This window comes from Mchenga conophoros, linkage group LG2 (assembly GCF_057382185.1).
Source record: "Mchenga conophoros isolate Kocher_MC1m ecotype Shallow Benthic linkage group LG2, M_conophoros_male_GT1.1, whole genome shotgun sequence".
NCBI classification, from domain to species: Eukaryota; Metazoa; Chordata; class Actinopteri; order Cichliformes; family Cichlidae; genus Mchenga; species Mchenga conophoros.
In genome coordinates, this window is record NC_140527.1 from 18,669,583 (window position 1) to 18,684,178 (window position 14,596).

Here is a 14,596-nt window from a genome sequence, read left to right on the forward strand (position 1 = left end):
TGCCTGTCAGCCTGTTTTTGCTTGGTTTATGTGTCACAGTTCTGGGTCATTTGACGCAGCATTTTCGGTTGTATTGTGGTATTTATCTGTATAATGGTCTATGTTCTGATTCTTTAGTTATCCTATTTTGAATATTATATTCTATGTTTCAGTTTATTCTGATTTAGGGTTTTGTTCTCAGGTTTTGCATTCTTGTGTTTAATGTAGGTTTAGTTCAGTGTCAAGTCTGCGTCCTTGTGAATTGTTTCCTGTTTTATTGTGAAGGTCTGTGTCTCATGTGAGTGTATTCAGTTTTGCTTCCCCTGTCTCGTCTTGTCAATTACTTCCAGCTGTGTTCCCCACCTGTGTATAATCTCCCTGTGTTCTTCGGTGTGTATTTAAGTCGTGTCTACTTGTGTAGTAGTTGCTGGTCTGTCTGGGAATCTTCTGTAACGCTCCCCTGAAGTCTCCATGTGTTTTTTCTGCCGTCCACCTTCTTATGCCTCTGCTCATCCTCCATATTCGTGTCCATGTTTGCTGTTTAGTTTTTCCCCAGTATAGATTAGTTTTAGATTAGTTTATTTGCCATTTTTCACCTTGTGCTTTATTCTACAATAAACCACCTTCACATCTCAGCGAGTGCTTGTGCTTGGATCCTCATTTATTTTCTCCACACGGCTCATCCCCTTAGCTGTGACAGTACAGACCAGCCAGATTATGGATCCAGCAGCAATCGCCCCACCCGAGAAGCTTCAGGATGTCCTAATCGACGCTGCTTCGAGGTTGGTTAGCCTGTGGCTGGAACATGAGTGAGAAGGATTTCTCTGCGCTGTGGAAGCCAGGCTGCAGCAACTTATTTCCGGTCACCCCTGGCTATTGGACTCACTGCACCTGCTCGTAAAGGATTTCATCCTCCATGAACTTCACCTTTAACCCCCGCCGCTACCGCTCGCCTGCTCGCTTCGGCGGAGGATGTGCTGACCGACCCGCCGGGCGTGGAGTTACCCGGCCCTTCGGAGTGATGTCCTAGGAGGAAGCGGCGTTTGCGCCGCCGGCGCATCACCCCACAGCTGGATGTTGAGACTTCAGAACTGCTGGATGTGGTGAGTGAAAAGAACTCTGACACTAAGACATTTCTTGTAGCAAGTGAGAGAAATTGTGTTTTTCCCGGCTCACCTACAACTGCTGTAAATAAGACTGGTTTTCCCGAGACTGCAGCTGCCCTCAGTTCAGTCTGCAGCCCTCCTCCAACGCCTGCAACTAGTCCAAAATGCCGCACCACGTCTTTCAAGCGGCACCGGATGACATGATCATTTTATACCTGTCTTAGCCAACCTTCACTGGCTCACCATGAAATACTGCTTCATTTTTTAAATCCTTTTGTACACTTTCAAAATTTTAAAAAACTTGGCACCCAGCTACTTAATCGACCTCCTTGACTTATATACCCCCAATAGAGCACTTAGATCCTCTAATCAATGGCTCTTGTGTTAAAAATCACAAAGTGCTTCACAATAAAACCAGAAATACAAATAAAACTGTGAAAAAATTATTAAAAGTTTGTTTGTATAAAAAGGTCTTCAGCTGCTTTTAAAGGAGTCCATGGAGTCTAGACAGTGTAAAGACTGCAGGGAGATCCACAGCCTTGGTGCCTGAAAAGTCCCCATGTGTTTTAAACCTAGTACGTGGGAGCAACCGTAACCTCTGACCTGAAGACCTAAGTGCTCAGGATTAAAATGAACCCTAAAATTTACGGGCAACCAATGAAGAGAAGCTAAAACTGGAGTAATGTGTAACCTCTTGTGCCAGTTAAGTCTTGATGCAGCATTCTGTACAGACTGAAGGCAATCCACAGCTGATTTGTTGAGACACGTAAAAAGACCGTTACAATAATCCAAACGAGAAGAGAGGAAAATCATGAAGAATCATCTCAAGTTCTGCCTCTGACACCAGTAGTCTCAGTTTAAAACGTTTCTTAGATGATAAAAACAGTTCCGGGCTAGTTGTTTAGTGTTTCTCAAGAGACATTGAACCGTCAAATATAACACCCAAGTTTCTGAGACTCTACTGAAATGAAGGGTCTAAAAACTGATATGCTGCTTTATTTCTGAGAGCATGTGATCGGGTGCAATAATCAAGGTTTCTGTTTGATCTGCATTTAACTGGAGGAAACTGTCATTTAACCATTGTTTGATTTCTGACAGACAGTCATTGAAACAAGACAATTTATAAAACTCTGAAGTTTTGAAAGAACAGTAACTGAATATCATCAGCATAAAGATAAGAAATATTATTGTAACGTTTGATAATTTGGCCTAGAGGGAGGATATACAGCAAAAAGAGAATAGGACCTAAAACAGATCCTTGAGGTGCCCCAGAGGGCAGAACTGTTTCAGACAACACATGATTCATACAGACGGTAAAGGATCTCTCAGAGATACGACATAAACCATTTAAAACAACATCAGTTATCCTAAACAAGTCCTTCAGCCTATTTATCATGATGCTGTAATCAACAGTATCAAAAGCAGAGCTGAGATCCAACAGAACCAGAACTGTGTACTCTCCAGAGTCTGCTGCCATCAGTGTCACCACACACTTTAAGGCTACGTTCACACTGCAGGTCTTAATGCTCAATTCCTTTTTTTTTTTTTGTCTGCTTGTTCACACGACAAATAAAACGCACTCAAGTGTGAACGCTCAAAGCGGCTGCATGCACAAAAGACGTCACACACAGTGCGCTCTGTTTAGACCCAGAGCAAACGGTATTGTTTGACTGATGGCCTTAATATAAAGACTTGTTTCAGACTTTACGTTTCCCAATTTCTGCTTTAAGTTATTTTGGTATTTACATAATAATGTAAATAACCTAATAATTATCCTTATTGCTGTTTTAGAGAGGAGCGGTGCTTCAAAGGATAGTTGCAGATTTCTGTCAGAATCTGCAGATTATACAGTACAAATAAAATGTTCACGTTTCTCCAACGTTGTCTTCCCAACAGTTTCACTGGATGTCCAGGAAGCGTTCACGATGTCTTCTCCGGCGCTGATACTTGGTGTCTGTCTCATGTCTGTGACGTAAAAGACGGATTTAATGCAACATGACCGTCAAACAGCAGTCGCTTTCTAACACATCAGATATGTATCTGATTCAGTACCACATACGAAAGTGACCCAGGTCCGATTTGAAAATATCGGATTTGTGCCGTTCACACTGTCATACCATGATCAGATATGGGTCACATTGGGTCAGAAAAGTCTGATTTGATGCACTTTCGCCTGCAGTGTGAACGTAGCCTAAGTCCAGACTGGAAAATGTCCAGAACATTGTTCTTCTCAAAGTTGTTCTGCAACAGTTTTTTCCAAGATCTTTGACACCAATGGTAATTTTGATATTGGCCTGTAACTGTGTATCACAAGTTAATCTGGCTCTGTAATAAACAGAAACAAATGATCCCTGTTGTCTTTGCTTAATGATTGGCTTGACAATCCACATTGCTGGCATTGCATCTTTCAATATGTTTGTGGGTCGATTTGAATGATCCAGGTTTAAGTGCTCAGCCTCTACTGCAGATGTGTCACAAGTTAATCTTGTGGCACTTGGCCACAGGTGGCAGCAGTGGACTGAACTCCATTTGAGACTGCTCCAGCTGCTATGTGATAGTCGTAGATCTGCTACAAATTGCAGATCATATGCAAGTTTTGGAAATAAATCAAGAATATTCCTTGCTTAGCATTAAAAGTAAACATGTCTAGCTCTCCCCCACACTCAAAAACAGATGACAAACCAACTGACACACCTGAGTTACTCACTTTCTTAAATCCACTCAATCACACCGGCTCTGATTACTAATCACTGTGTAACTGCTGTAAATCCAAAGTAACTGCCATCTCCTTACAAATGTTTATTAGATTAACCACACTTATACAGACTGCATATAACAATCAACTCTCTCCAGCTATGTTGATGTATTTCCTATATTGGCTGAAAATGTTCATTTCCAGAGAAAAGACACAGGCAGACTGTGTTTACAGGATGTGATGTTACAACACTAGCGAAATAGACCCTATGCACGAGAAAATGCTAACTTCCTGGTTTGAGACCGGATGTGGGGTTGCACATTTCCGGTAGCTTTGTGGTCAATCGCTACTGCGAAGAAATACTCCAAAATCATGTCCAAAACTCGAAAACGGAAAGATCGCGTTAAGTTACAAAAAGAACAGAAGGTGGGAACACTCACCACTGTTTTGTCATAAAAAATCTCATGATCAATTTTGACATTTAAAAGAGTTTAGATCGATCAGTTGTTTACATCACTCAACACAAGCAGAACTGCATTACTGCATGCAGAAGACACATCGTCCACATTCAGAAGCACATCTCTGTATAGTGACTGGTCTTATGATTTAAGACATTCAAACTACAGGTGAAGAATAGTCAAACCAGATGTTTCCCCCATTATGTCGAGATCAGCTAGTTAAGTACACACCTACACAGCATGTTAACAAACCGTGAAAAAAGCCACACAAAAATGAATGATTGCTGGTAAGGGTTTCTATACATTAGTATGTACGAAGGGTATGTTGTGACTTACCTTCAAAATTACAGTGGTCCCTCACTATAACGCGGTTCACCTTTCACCTCGCTGTTTCGCAGATTTTTTTTTTTTTTTTAGTGCAAGTTGGCAGGCTTTTTTTTTTCTTACACATCACATTGTGTCCTGATCGCTGCAGACGATCTCCTCTGACGTCTCTCCTGTACAGTACAGAATCGCTGCATCGATCGCTAGCAGTGTGACTCTGCAGTGCAGTACTGTATGGCCACGAAACGTTTTGCACCGTCAAAAAATAAAATTGGCTACTTGATCTCACCTATCGCTGGTTATTTTTAGAACATAACACCCGCGATAAACGAGGGACGGCTGAGAAATATAACATTTGAATCCCTTTTCTCTTTTGCTCTGAGGCGTGGGGGAAAAATATCGACAAGTTGATGAACATCATTTACAGATATATTGGGTAAATGCCCAAGACATCTATAGAAATGTAAATCGCCGCTTGATTCATTCATTTGCTTAACTTGTTTTGGACCGTAAACAAGGCGTGAATAGGACACCGGAAACAAAGCTCCCCACAGGAGTTTCCGCGCCGGAAGTAGCATATGCTAACGTGCACATATTTGTTCAAGACGTATTTCGTTGTTATGGGAAGAAATATTATAATCATCATGAACAGCAGGAGTGGTGATTTCTATAACTTTGTGTATATAATTTTGCATAGGCCAAAAATAAATGCATAATACCATTTAATTTATTTTAAAGGTTTATTTGCAAGACACAAAAACAGTCAAAATAGAAAGTTCCAAATGTATCGTGCATGAAACGAATTCTAACATGGCGATAGAGCCAGGTGCAGATGTGTCACAAATTAATCTGGCTGTAGGCTGTGGCACTTGGCCACAGGTTGAGCTAATTGACGCAACTCCATTTGAGTGCACAGCAAGTAAACTGCACGCTGTAGTTGTGAAGCGAAAACACTGAAATCGGAGTAATAACACGTACGAGGGAAACGATAACGACGACAAGATTCTCCCAATCGTTTACTCTTGCTGTCCTGTGAGCAGCATCGGCGTGGTGTTAATAGTTTGCTGTTTCCGCGATCGCCTCCTGCGTGAGAATATCACCAGGTAAACTCGCGGCATTTTTAAACATTTAGTTGTTCAACAGCAACAAGACTGACGGAGTGTGTTTGAGGGACCCTCACAAATATCACAGATGAAATATTTAGTGTTTATTTGCTGTTTTGTCGATAGCGGTTCCTGAAAAGCAAGTCTACCACACGTCTGTTCGACCAACGCCAGTTAATCTGGAACACCGGCCCTCGTTCCCCTTTTTCCTCTCTTGAGGGTGGAAGTCCTGCCGGTTGTGCACAGTAGCACGCACTCAGGTGAGGAACACACCAGAGGAGGAAAAGGTTTTCTGTAGCTGTCCCAGCTGTCACACTAGCTCTCCATTGAGTCCTTGATGTTTAACAGTGTATCCCGATCATAAATTAAAGCAGCAGAAGCAAAGTCAGAATACAAAAGAGCAAAAATTATATTGCAAATAGGGCTGGGTATCGTCACTGATTTCTAGAATCGATTCAATTCCGATTCACAAGGTCCCGAATCGATTCGATTCAATTCGATTTGATTCGATTCAATTTGATTTGAATCTGGGAAATTTTGACAGTCAGAAATATTATAATTCAGATCAGTACATTTACATATTTTTGTATCTATAAAAAGGAAGCTGACACTTTCCAGACTTTATCAAAGGTGTGAGCATCACAGCAGATGCCTTTGTGTCAAAGTAGCTGAAGACAAATCACAGAAAAACATGGTGGTTTTCCTGGCCTGGGATTTTATAAAAATATTCTGCAGTACATCAAAAACAAAAGAAAACCATTAATCAACATATAAACGTTACCTCTGACTTTACAGCGGTTTTATTAGAGACACAGCTAAGTGTTTTGCATTTTGCATAATTTTAGAAAGTTTACATTTGTTCAGTAGCCTGTTGAACGGCAGAAATTAGGTTTTATTTTCGGAAGTATGTAAAACGAAAAAAACAGCGACCGAGAGCGCTGTAAACAACGGTAGACTGGTGCGTAACAAGCAAGACGGGAAACTGTTCTTGAAGTACAGAGAGAGAGAGAGAGAGCTGTGCATGAAGTGTGGTTTTTTATTTTATTTTTTATTTTTATTGTGGTGGAAGCAAAACGGTAAAAGTCAGAGTGAATTCATGACGATGTTTATGTGAAGCGCAGTTTGGCTCTTCTTTTGCTGCTGGTTTGGTCAATATTGTTTGGAGAGAGATCAAACTAACAGCTTTAGAATCAGCGCAAAAAGGGCGTAAACACAAAGCGCGGACCCGCCGACAGATCAGAATCAGCGAGCTGTCGGCTTTCAGCCGACCGTGTCCGTGCAGTCAGGTGAGAAAGGCGACATCTCACTGATTCTGATCCGTGGGTCGCGCTGTGTGTTTACGTCTTTGTGCAGAATCCGTGTTCCTGCTCTCATTTACTGTTTTAAATGTTTGGTGGTTGTTGAAATTTTGAAGGTGGTGGTGGGGGAGAGGGAGGTCTGGGCTTCTCTGCTTAGGCTGCTGTCCCCATGACCCAGCCCCAGAAGAAGATGGACGGATGGATGACACTGTTTCTTCTTATTTATAACATTTGTAGTGGATTTCTGTTTGTTTTTGTACTGTAATACATTTGGGTGCTGTTAGAACCATGTTCTAAGACAAAATATGGCAGCTGCATATTTACCAAGTAAAATTCTGTTGACAGCTTCAGTATTTACAGATGAAAAATAGCTGCTGGACTCCTACAGCAGCCTTCTATGTCCCCACTGAACCCTTCCTGACTACAACAACAGTTATTACCGTAATTGTCGGGCTATAAGCCGCTACTTTTTGCACAAGCTTTGAACCCTGCGGCTTTTAGTCAGGTGCGGCTTTTCTATGGATTTTCCATGATTTTTGTGATATCGTAAGACGATTTGTTTTGTTTGTTCCGCTGTTGTACGGCACTACGTTGCCTGGCGGAAGGATCGGGGTTCAAGAGTGGTATGTTAGTCACATGTCCGTCCGCCAGGCAACGTAGTGCCGTACGAAGTAGCGCGAAAAACAAACTTCAAAGTAGCGCTACGCATTCAGCGGGAGGCGTGGATGACGAGCGGTAGGGATGGGTATTGATAAGATTTTCACGATTCCGATTCCATTTTCGATTCTGTTTAACGATTCGATTCTTTATCGATTCTCTTATCGATTCTTTTTAAAAAAGGAGAACACTAAGTTCGATTAGCTTAGAACTTTGTTTTATATCTTCTCTTTGAACAAGATAGAAATTTAGGAGTAACATGGCCTTACAAACCCAACAGTGAGATCTTAAGAGATCTAGCCTACGGCGCTTCAATGGGTGTCACAGGGTCCCCAGGAAAAAAAATTGTAAATGTAAAATAATAAAATAAATATTCTTCTGTAGCAATAACAAAGCATAACATAAATTATTCAGTAGCAATTACACAAGAATATCCAGTAATGTCCCTGCCTACAATTAAACACATTCACTTACCTAAAATTGGGGGCATCTGCTGTGGCAAATGGGTTCAAGCCAGTGTTTCCAACTTAGCGACTTTGTCGCTATATTTAGCGAGTTTTCAGATCCCTTAGCGACTTTTTTTTTAGAAAAAAGGTCGCTAAAAAAAGGACGTGAAAGCGCGTATCGATTTTACTCTCAACAAGCAGTGGGTGCTGTAACGCAGTCAGTTCTTCTTTTACTCGTATGCTGTTTTGTGGTTTAAAAGGTTTAAAACTACTTATAAACACACACACAAAGTAACTCCACCAGAGTGCCTATTTCAGGTCACTTTTGCCGGTCCAAGCCCGGGTAAAGGAGCAGGGTTGGAATTGTGACATTAAAAAAAACAATAATTGCTAAAATAAATTTAATTTGTAGTTCTAAATAAACTAAATGCATTTAGGAAGTTTTTTACTCACTTTATGTCTCTTCCACGATGTTATTTCTCTCTCCAACGACATAGGTTACAATTAGATTAGCATGACCAATTATGCAAATCAGGCGATGACATCATTTAGCGACTTCTAGCGACTTTTAGGACAGCCAATAGCGATTTTCCTTACTGAGGAGTTGGCAACACTAGTTCAAGCCTTTTACCACAAACTTAGTCACTGCTCGGTGACATTCGTCTATCCTGGCCTGAAAGGAGACGCTACCGGTAGACTGCAGCGAGAACTGCCAGCATCTGAGCCAGACTCTGTCCGTCTCTCTCATCATGGTCACCTAAATGCACAGTAATAGCAGGTTTTGTAATAAGGCAGATCGCGCTAACATAATATGCACTGTTAGTTGATTATTTACCTGCCGCATTAACGGGAGAGGACGTGCAAACGTTACCGCTGCTGCTGGGTTGAGATTCACGAGTCCGGAGCGGAATTAAAAACATGACATTCATTTAAGGTTATCACGTGTTTTGTGAGCAAATGCTTTTGCATATTCGTAGTGTTTCCTCCCTTAAATGAAGTATCTACTTTGCAAGTATTGCAAGTTGCCCTGTTGTCATCCGTTCTCGTAAACTTTTGAGCGTTTGAGCCGCTTACGCGCCGTGTTTCCTGCCAGGTAAATGACGCTCCGCAACGTGGTGACGTCATTCGGGGCGACTGGAATCGATAAGGGAATCGTTTGCAAAAATGGCAAACAATTCCAAGGAATTGAAACAGTGGGAACCGGTTCTCAACAAGAACCGGTTTTCGATACCCATCCCTAACGAGCGGCGATAAACTTGCGAAAAGCAAGTTATGCCCAACTCCACCGGTGGATTCTGACAGCGTGGAAAAGTGCGAAAACATTCACGATCACCAACGGATTTTGAAGGGCTGGACTGCTGCATGATGGAGAGGAGGACACCGCCACGGCCCTTCTGAGGGTGTTCGACTCTGACACTGACAACGAGGATTTCTTTGGTTTTGAAAGTGACAACGAAGGAGAGAAGCGGAGAGTGGATGCAGTGGCGTGTCTAGAAAATTTTTGTTGGGGGGGCCAGGTAGGGGCACAGATTTGGAGAAGGGTGGCAGATGTAATTGTCAGATAATGTTAAAAACAATTCTACCAACCGTTAACCATAATTCAATAAACCTAATAACCGAATGCGCTTTTAACTCTTATTAGAATGAGATTTTAACCATTACGGTGCAAAGTTTTTAGATACTGCGTTGATAAAGTACAAGAGATACAATCAGTCAGTGTTCATTCAGCAGTCAAGGACATCAATATTTGCATAGTATTTTTACTGACATGTAGTGCACATATGTTTTGGGCAAAAACATTTTTTAATATTAAAATACGAACATTTTAACATACAATTGGCAAATTAGCCAATGCCAATGCAAAACCAATGCCTATTAAAAAAAGAAGATAATCTTCTCACAAACTGGTGTTTGATTTTGAAACAGGAAAAAAGTGGAGAAACTACTGAAAAGACTAACATTTGAATAAAACCTGAAAGCAAGTAAATACTTTCTATGCTGCCTTATGGTAAACTTTGGCAATATTGATCAAGAACAACACTGGCTGATGATGAAATACAGTCAGCTGGCATGGTGACACTGCCAGTATTAACCTGCAGGTCTGGACTGGGACAAAAAATCGGGCATTTTCACTACAGACCAGCCCACCAGGTATTAAAGCCATAAAGCCTTTGAATGAAAACAAACCCTGTTGTGACAGTGATGTACACTGTCTTTTTGGTATATGTATGATTTCTATACATTTTACGTCAGATAAAAACTTTGTTCGAAAGATTCAAATAATTATTTAATAAAAGCTAAATATTTGAAATGAGAATAAGAAAGAAAAGTATTTCTTTGTGCCCCCCTCTCCCTGTTAATGCCCTACCTGGCCCCCTGGCAACACTTTGCTAGACCCGCCCCTGCACAGTTACCAGCTGTCAGCTACTTAGAAAAAGGATCCTGGTGTTATTTGTCTGCCAGAAACAGTTCATAACTTCCCTTCAACTCATTCATGTCACCTAAAAGGTAAACCTGTTTCTCCATGACCTGTTCAGCTCTGATGATTCAGTAAGGACATCTCCTGGTTTCATCTTCATGTTTCCCTCTCACCACATATCCAAACCGACATCATGACCAGCAGCTTTACAGCTGTGGCTCCAGCAAACATCAGCTGATACTAGAAATTAATATTAACTAAATTCTAACAACAGCTGACCAAGCTTAAATGTGCTGCTGTTGTTTAGCGCGACGTCGGCTGGTTTCCTGTTTCTGGCGCAAAGTGAGCAATAAATAAACAAGAGAGAAAAGCTGATCGGCTGATCATTGATCAGTTTCATGATTAAAGTAGCAACAGAAGAGGGGGGGGGGGATAAGAGAAGAAGCAGCTGTGCAGCGTAAAGACAGAATAACTCCAGCTTTTTGTCTTTTCCCATCCTAGCTAAAGTACGGGACAAACTGCGTCTCTTCTCAGCTCAATACGAAACCCATAATATTTTCTCTGAATGAGGGACCATTCCATTTTTTAAGGAGCCGTTGGCAACTCTACTAACTACCCTTATGAATAAAATGAAGTTCACTATCAGTAACATCGTGTCTGTGAAGGTTCTCAGTCATCCAGGTCATCGTAGTCAAAGGAGCTTGCAAAGAAAAGCGTCTGGACTTCTTTAAGTTGCTTGAAGACGTTTCACCTCTCATCCGGGAAGCTTCTTCAGTTCTAAGGTCAAATGGTGGAGAGTCCCAGATATAAACCCAGTGGGAGTAACCCCCCACAGAGGGACAAAAGGAAAGACAGACGCAACAACATTGTCATCCCCTATGTAGCCGGTGTATCAGAAAAACTCAGGAGAGTTTTCTCCAAGCATGACATCCCGGTGCATTTCAGACGCAGCAACACGCTCAGACAAAAACTGGTTCACCCGAAAGACAACACGCCAAAACACAGACTTAACAATGTGGTGTATGCTGTACAGTGCAGTGAGGAATGCCCAGACATTGGAGAGACCAAACAGCCACTTCACAAGAGCATGGGACAACACTGAAGAGCCACCTCCACATTACAAGACTCAGCAGTCCATCTGCATCTTAAGGATAAAGGACACTCTTTCGAGGATGCCAATGTTCACATTTTGGACAGAGAGGACAGATGGTTTGAAAGAGGAGTGAAAGAAGCCATCTATGTCCACTGTGAGCGACCATCTTTGAACAGAGGCGGGTGTTTACGACACCAACTCTCTGCCATCTATAATCCAGTTTTGAGATCCCTTCCCAGACGCCTTAACGCCCACTCACATCCTGGGCCATCTGATCTCAGGAATTCGCATGATAAGGTGGGGCCAGGTTTCACAATGAACTCACCCGAAACTCAGGCTGACACCCCAGTTTCACAACTTGGCTCAGGCGATTAGAGGATCATCAGGGGGTCCTTTTGTCCCTCTGTGGGGGGTTACTCCCACTGGGTTTATATCTGGGACTCTCCACCATTTGACCTTAGAACTGAAGAAGCTTCTCGGATGAGAGGTGAAATGTCTTCAAGCAACTTAAAGAAGTCCAGACGCTTTTCTTTCCAAGCTCCTTTGACTATCAGTAACATCATAGCAACCGAACAGCTGTATAGAAACTCCGTCATGCTAGCTCACGCAGTACGAGTTATTGTAACTGACTGTAAAAAGTCAACGTAACGAAAATAAACTCCACCTAAACTTGGTTTATATCTGACCCAGATTGACTGCAGGTCATAACTTCTTACCTGAAGTTCAGTTCACCTGATACTCGAACCGCTGGCTGCCTCGGGTCTCTGCTCCTCCTGCCTCCCCTTCCCTCATCCACCTGTTACCTCTGTGGAAGCTCCCCATAGCCACCACCAAACAACTGAGTTATTTTTACACATCGGCCAGCATCTGGCCAATCCACCACCTCTCATTGTTCATGCCGTTACAAAAAAAATAAATTAATAATTCATCAGCCCACTGTGCAAATGTCCGATGGCTAGTCCAGCTATGTTAACTTGTTAATCTTTCACTGAAAAAATGTTTTCTGTGGTGCCGTCTTTCGTGCTTGGCTCTTCTACCTTTGCTAATATGATGCTCATAGTGCAGAAGCCGCTGCTGCATTCACTTACCCTCGGACATCTGAGCTTCACTGTGAAACCATAATCGTACATTTGATATTTCATTAAATTTTATTGTTTTAGCTTCGGGGTGGCACCTGGGGTGGCCAGTCTGGTTGGGGGGGTGGCCTGTGCCCCCCCAGGCCACCCCGCTGGACACGCCACTGAGTGGATGACGAAGCCATCCTGAGCCTGTTCGTTTCCGACATTGGAGAAGAGGACTTTGGTGGTTTTAGAGCGCAGGAAGAAGAGAAAGATGGTGAATGACTGACTTTTCTTCTTGTTAAAGCCGTGTCACTGCACCTGAGCCTAAAAGGTAGTCCGAATCTATTTTTCTGGTGTGCTGTAGGTTACTGTTATCAGTGTTGGGCAGTGTTGGGAAGGTTACTTTTAAAATGTATTCCATTACAGAATACAGAATACATGCCCCAAAATGTATTCTGTAACGCATTCCGTTACGTTACTCAATGAGAGTAACGTATTCTGAATACTTTGGATTACTTAATATATTATCGTGCTTTTTACAACAACGTGAATGTACTATTGCTGTGTGATTTATTACTATTACTGAAGGTCCGCAACTCCGAACTGTAGTAAAGGGACCTCTGACTAATACGGCGGGGTCCCTGTCGGCTCATAGCCGAAAAATAGCTTTACTTTGTTGTGTGGGTCAATTTTTCTTGCGAGAGACAGAGAGAGGCGTTGAAAGACTGCTCCAACGGAACTTATTGTTTTCGGAGGAAAACACGAACACGGTGTACAGTCGAGTCTTAATAGCTTACTTACAACTGGGCTCGTCAGGCACTCTTCTTGGCTGCAGTTTGAAATATAATAAAATTCTATGAAGCATTTTGACATTTTGGTCGCTCTTAACTTGGTAACGGAGGTTTTGTACAAATGAGTTGCAGCTCTGTTTTATGTTTCCTCTTTCTTATATTCTAACACTCTTATTTTTGAAAAAACAAAAGAAAACAACCTAGATGAGTGTTCAAAGGTGGTTGGGATAAAAAAAAAAAGAGAAGCAGATTAATTCCTAATTAGCCTTTGTTCATTAGACTTTAGTGATAATGGGGCAAATGGTAAGATGATAATTAGATTAAAATGCTAATTAAAAGTAAACTAATATTCTCTCCCAGCAAGCAGCTTTGTGAGCCCTGGAGGGAAATGTACAGCACAGGGTAATTTGTGACTCCTAACCTTGAATATATTGTATATGAAAAGTAAAAAGGTGATATAGTGCTGGTTTGAAAACAAGCTTTTGAACTATTCTAAATACTAGACACTGGAATTACAAAGAAAATATAATTGTGAATAATCAGTTCCAATATTGGTCAGAGTGCTATGGACCGATGCAGACCTGTGAAAATACATGCTGTGATTCAATAGAACCACATTTATCATCATTACACTGAAATGTGTGTTTTCTGTCAATGCAGAGGAATCCTGGCTCGATACTAAGTGCAGCATTACCTCAGCATTCTGGACTTTAATCCCCAGCAAACTGTCGATACCAAAACTCAATGGTTTGTTTGGGGGTGGCATGATCCAATATAGGTCAGTTCTGCTCCTGGACTGAGGTGGAGGTGGAGAGCCATGATTTGGGCTGGATTGCAGTTGCTTACCTTATAGTGATGAGTAGAGGGAAAGACGTAAAAAAGACAAGAACAAGGAAGACAGTGAGCTATAAAAACAGAAAGGTTTGTATAATGGACATACAACTGTTCTGAAATCAAGATTGACTTTGCTGTTGCTAACTTTGTATGTCATTGTTGAAATTAATAAAACAAAGTTGGAATAAAACAAAGGTTTCATCGATCATACAGGGAGACTGAGGTTAGCAAGAAAGCAAGGCGATTGGTTATGAGTCAGGATAACGTCAGCAGCTCGGGAAACTTAGAAGAAATCAAGTGAGCTGTTGCAGAAAATTAGTTATGGGTGAAGA

At 41.7% G+C, this 14,596-nt stretch overlaps 1 long non-coding RNA gene across 1 annotated transcript in view; it reads left to right on the forward strand.

Annotated features, from left to right (window-relative positions):
• The first annotated feature begins 12,826 nt into the window (after positions 1-12,826).
• Positions 12,827-14,596, forward strand: part of LOC146581840 (uncharacterized) — a 64,863-nt gene continuing 63,093 nt past the window's right edge. Inside the window, exon 1 of the long non-coding RNA XR_014893938.1 lies at positions 12,827-12,970. This is a non-coding gene — a long non-coding RNA (uncharacterized LOC146581840). The remainder of the gene's footprint in view (positions 12,971-14,596) is intronic.